Raw genomic sequence first — 6,407 nt, forward strand, 5'->3', positions numbered from 1 at the left:
TGTTATTGTTTTTAAGAGTTTCAGCAGTGTATGAAGAAGGGGTGTGTGAATTGTAAACACAGAACTGTTACAAATATATCTATATTTCTAAATGGCAGGTTCTGTTTTGAGGCCACAAAGAAATTTTATAGCTCTTTTCTTTCCAGATGTATGCGCATTTGCATAGTTTGTGCCTTAAGTTTTTCTATGCTCAATTGTTATTCAAGTAACATACTTGAATATATTTTTTTGTTGCCACATAAATCACTGTTTTATTTAGTTGGCTTATAAATTCTTCTGATGTTAAAAATATAGTAAATGGTTGGATTTGCTACATACGCACAAACCTCTTTCAGGTGACTGAACTCTAACGCTGTTATTGCCCGAGACTTGAATTTTATGCAATAGGTACATCCCTTGAAAATAAAGTTGATACAGTTACTTTTAGTAGAGTGCTCTAAATTTGACTGATTCCAGAGCTATGATGGTAACAGAAATGTTTTTGTTTCATTGCTGAAAGTATATAAATGAAATCTGAAGATTTTTATAGCTTTAATGTTAGTAAAGGATTAAATAAGACTTTACATACTTATCATAGTATGGACCGCCACATTTCACTGATAAAAGAACAAAGCAAGTAATGTCTTATGATGGCCATGTACAATATCGCATTGATTCAGTGTCTTAAATGTGGGCAATAAAAGAAAACAGTGTTGTTGTTAATGGTGTCGAAATGAATCAATGCCTTACGTCTTACATGAAATGCATTATAAAAGTGGATATTCTAACATGCATGCATGTTTATACGCATTATTCTGAATTCTCAGGGAACTTGAACTTACTACCAGTCCATTGAAGGAGCATGAATTAAAGGATGAGATTTTCTGTTCTGAGTTTGCTCCTGGTTGGTGATGCAATGCATTAACCATCAAAAGACCAAAATGACCTGGGATCACTCCAGGCTGCCAAGTGTTACAGAAAGTTTTAGTGGTGCTTCATTCTAGTCAGATGGAGATACTGGCTTCTAGCGAAAAGACCAGAGAAGATTTGTAAATTCATTACAACATTTAGAGCAGAAGACAAACATAGCAATCAAATACACAAAATTCTGTAGTCTATGCCTAGTTTTAGAACTGCCTACTTCTGCTTCAGAATTGTGTATAAAGAGTCCAGACACGTGTGTTTCCATACTCTGAACACTGGCTCCTAAAATCAAATGGGAGCGTCCTTTAATTTTTTTGAAAACTCACCTTTCAACACTAGAAGCTTTCCAGTGAAAGAAGGAAACCTGAAAAATCTGTTTTTAATTTCCCATTCACATCTCTGTGTTCACATGTACTTTATTGTTCATTTTAAAGCATCTGTTGGTTTGTAGCATTATACTGGAATATACATTAATTAATAAAAAATATTTGAAAGAAGGAATTAATGCAAGGCTTATTTGAAGTAACTAGTGATCTCTAAAAATGCCCTTGATGTAACCTCCTTTGCTGCAGAGCGGACTCTTCAAATATTAAAGATTCTGAACCTTGGAGGAGATGCCACAGATGTGTTTCCTGTGCTTTGCATAATGTATTTTATATGAAGATATTGGTAACAGTGATCCACCACAGCTAAATCATACAGTCTTGCTTGTAGACCCACCAATTTCAGTCTGCAAGGCCAATGTTTTCTGGAATTTTTAGTAATTTTTCAGGAAAGAAGAGTGTAAAAATGTGGTCAAGCCTCCCATAGTTAGTCTGTCTTGAAAAAGTATTGTTATTAATGCCACTGAAATCTAGATAGCTAGGGATAATAGGTTAAATGACTTGTATGCCATTTGATATTGCTGCTGAAGATAGATTAGGAAATTAATCTATTGATAAAGGAAAATCCACAGGACAGGTGGACAATGCTATAATATTAAACTACTGTGTGTAGATTATGATGCCATTTGCAAAAAAAAATAAAAATACTGATTATATAGCAAGGTGGTGGTGTTTATTTTTTTATTTATTTATTTTTTTTCTGGCTCCATAAAGAATTTTTACCACTGTGTAGAAAATATATAGAAAGAATGAGTAGTGCAAAATAGAAAAGAACAAAGTTCCTAAGAAGTGTAGTTCATTAAAAACCTTTTTACATGGCATAAAAGTGAATCGGGGAACTGCGATATGAATAGTATATTTTCTTTTCACTCAAGAAGAGTAGTGTAACACTTTGTCAATCTGGGAATGCAATTGATCGGATATTAACAGAGGAATATAGCATAAAGTGGTGATTATTTGGTTGACTATACTGTGTGCAGAGTAAGTTTTTGATATGGGGTATTTTGCTAAGATAACCTGCAAAGACAGGAGATAATGTAACCACTATAATGATTAAAAAAAGAAAAGTGGAAATGATGCAAGTGGAAGTTAATAAGTACTTGTCCAACAGACTGTGGAAAACATTTTCATGTTCACAGTCCCTCTTTAACGCAGAGCTATAAACAACATTGTTTTGTTTTTCACTGCACTCTTTTTGTCTTGTACAGTGGTTGTGCTGTACGTTAATTGCAGAGTGCTTGGTCCAACCTCAGGCAGACTTTTCTATATAATTACTTTAGTTATGAAACTCCATACTGTCAATTAATGAGTGTGATCATCTACCTAATTGCAGATAGAAGAAATTTGGTATTCCTTTGGTTCTTTCTTTCCTCTGAATGTTCATATCAATAAGAAGGCCACCTCTGAGTAAAATATTTATAAATGTACAGAGCATGAAACAGCACATGCAGGTGGATAATTTCTCTACTGAAAGGGAATATTAAATGCAAGAGTGGCTGTCTTGTTCATACACTTTATGTAAGTGGTTTGGGCATACTCAGACAATCAGAGCTATATAGATACCATTTTTACTGTTTTAAGTAATTTTTTTTTGTTGTTGCTCTATGTATAGAGCTAATGAAATCTTCTGTACTTCAAATTATTAAGTAAAGGTTATAATGCTGTTTGACAAGGTTATTTTCTACATTTGGGTTAGAAACTAAATATGCTAAAGTGTTCAAGTGATCGAATTCCATTACTGTGTTAGAAAAAAGCCCCTTTAGTGTTTCTTTTGAGGAATGGTTAAACATAACACAGAGAATTCAGAGTAACCATTTGTTTCACCCGATATTTTGGAATACTTAGGGGAAGAGATGTATTCCTGCAGATTTTCAGCAATATGTCCATTAAAATATGTCCAAACGTACTGTTGCATTTGTAGAATGAATGCTGCTGTAAATACCTGTATTCTGCCACTCAACTAAATATTTCAATTAATGTGAAATAGAAGACCAGCCTGTCATTTATGGCATAGTATGTCGTATTGAAGTACTGCAAACATCAAGTATATCTTACTCTGATATACTGGGCTGTCATAAAACAGTGCACTGAAGCAGTATATAAAATTTTTATTCACAGTAAATCAGAAGCACTTGTAAAATATTACAAACAACATAAAATACATGCTGTTGCATAGATATACAAGTATTCATACTATCAAAGGCAACAAAGAAATATCTTCCACAGCAAGATATTTTCACTGTATTTCATCGTGCTTCTTCTGTATTAAGCTTATGTCACAGCTGAGATGTCATTGATCCTAAGCAGCCATGAATTGAGGTTTTGATAATTTTGATAATTCTCAATAGGCATTGAATTATCAGCAGAGGTGCAAGCTCAGGACTTATTGTGGGTTCAGGTATTAAAGGTGCCTGAAGTCACCATAAAATGGAAGAGCACGTTATACAAGCACAGTATTTTTCACATATGGGAGAATTTTAATGGGAAGGAAAGAGACAGGTTTCAAGCCTGTCTGCCTTTCTGTCACTTCTTTACTTTTGAAATTGCCCCTTTGAACTGTGTGTCTTCCATCACTTTACAAGGGAGTAGACTCTTGACTGAAGATTTTCTTTCCCAGCCTCCTCTGGCTGCTTTTCAGCCTTGAATGAAAAGGAGGACTTTGGATCATTGGTTCTCTTTCTCTCATATCAGAGGTGATCATACTATATTTTTCAGTTCAAAGTAAAAATAGTCTTTGGGCTGTTACTGCATATTCTTCTCCCTTTGGAAATTTGTTTTCGACTCAGTCTATGTAGATGATAAGAAATCTTCTAATTCCCATACTGAATTAATTCACAGACATTAGTGTCTGTGTAGCCGTAGCACTTTGGTTGAATTATTTTACCAGGGTTGATACATAAACAGGTTTCTAATCAATTGGAGAATCAGTGTGGCCTAAAAATGTGTAGTATTTTTGAAAAGGAGCAACATGGTATAAGGGCGCATGGGGAAAGATATTTCCGGTAATTATAGAATTGTTAATGACACAGAGAAAGACACTAGTTAGACTTTATCAGAATCACATACAGTTAATTCTTTGTGACCAGATTAAAAAGAGAAAGAACTTGGAGGATCTGCAGGGCCAATTTATGAAGGCAGGGGAATAGAGGGTCTGTTTTATGAGAAGGGTCTATCTTGTTCAGTTTAAAAAGAGCTGAAATATGGTTGGTCCTTTAATTGGAAGATACACAATTGATATATATGGAAAAACTTCAATTAAGTTATATAGAAAATTGGCATGAAATCCAATAACAGTGATGTTCTGGAGCTACCTCAAGATGTATTTTATGATGAAAACAACTGAGGCTGTTTTTTTTAACTGGAGGAGACAATATGGTATTTGCTTGTCTAAAATATTCAGTGTCTGGATCACTGTAGATCTTTCTCTTATTTACAGTTAAGTGGTTTTTTTTTTTTTCTAGCAAAAAAAAATTACATATATTTTAGTAGCGTACTCTGCCCTGGTGAGGCCACATCTGGAATACTGTGTCCAGTTCTGGGCTCCCCTGTTCAAAAAAAATAGGGATATCTAGAAGAATCCAGTGGAGGGAGACCAAGATCATAAAGGGCTTGGGGGCATCTCCATTATGAGGTCTCTCAGAGGTCTGAGAGAGGGTCTGAGAGCCTGTAGAAGATTGAGAGGGAATCTGATCAGTATTTATAAATATCTAAAGGGTGGGAGGCAATTGGACTAGGCCAGACTCTTTTCAGTGGTGTGTAGTGATAGAACAAGAAGCAATGCCCAAAAACTGGAACGTAGGAAGTTCCACACAAGCATGCTGAAGAACATTACATTGGGGATGACAGAGCACTGAAACAGGTTGCCCAAAGAGGTTGTGGGGTCTCCTTTGGAGATGTTCGAGACCCATCTGGACACATACCTGTGTGACCTACTGTAGGGAACCTGCTTTAGCAGGGGTTAGACTCAATAATATCTAGAGGTCCCTTCCAACCCTTGCAGTTCTGTTCTGTGATTGTTTCACTTGGAGAAGAGAAGACTCTGGGGAGATCTTATTATGGCCTTCCAGTACTTGAGGGGTGCTTATAAGCAAGAGGGAGACCAACTTTTTACACAGTCTGATAGTGATAGGACAAGGGGGAATGGTTTTAAACTAAGAGGGGAAATAAGGTTAGATGTTAGGAAAATATTTTTTACTCAGAGGATGCCCCATCCCAGGAAGCATTCAAGACCAGATTGAATGCGCTCCTGGGCAGCCTGATCTAGTGTTTGGCAACCCTGCTCATGGCAGGGGGTTGGAACTGGATTATCTTTAAGGTCCCTTCCAACCCAAGCCATTCAATGATTTCATGATTATTTGAAACATTTGTTAACCCTGCTTTCCATAGTAAATAATTTTTATGATATAAATAAGTTACATAGCTTTAGCTATATTTATATTAAATTGTGAATGGAGACACAATCAAAAAGCATGATAATATCCAAGAATTAATATGCTCCAACCATTTCCAACTGTGAAAGTAAGTAAACTCAGAGTTGGAACAACTGTATCTTATGTTGCCATTGGAACTGGCTAGGAGCTTGCAGTGATGAGCCATCATCTCTCAACTAATGTGTGGTAATTTGACAAGTTGCATTAGCAAAATGATTCTGGCTGTGTTTTCGCATGTTATTTACTAATCCATTGTCTCACTGCTGTTAGCAAAATTTCTTTTACATTAGCAAGTTAAATAAGATAGGATAGTTTTTATTATGAACTGAATAACAGAATTATTTTTAAAAGTTAATTTTAACAACTTTCTAGAAAGATAGATTAGTGGACACAAAGAAGTAGAAGAGTTTGTGGAAAAAGAATTTAAAGAGTTAATGTGAATTTTGTATGAGTATTTTTGCTTAATCTCAGTCCTACACTAAGCCTCTGAATTTATAGGCATGCTCAAGCAGAATAACTTTATTCTATTTTAGCTTGACATATGAATCCATTCAATTCTATATGATTTTTCTAGAGGGTGACTTCATGCTGCACACACTGCAAACAACACAGATGTGCTAGGATAAAAAAAACTCCATTGTTTTAGAGATGTACCTTTATGAATGTCAATGCATCCTTCTATTAGAAACAG

This window comes from Numida meleagris, chromosome 3 (assembly GCF_002078875.1).
Source record: "Numida meleagris isolate 19003 breed g44 Domestic line chromosome 3, NumMel1.0, whole genome shotgun sequence".
NCBI lineage: Eukaryota > Metazoa > Chordata > Aves > Galliformes > Numididae > Numida > Numida meleagris.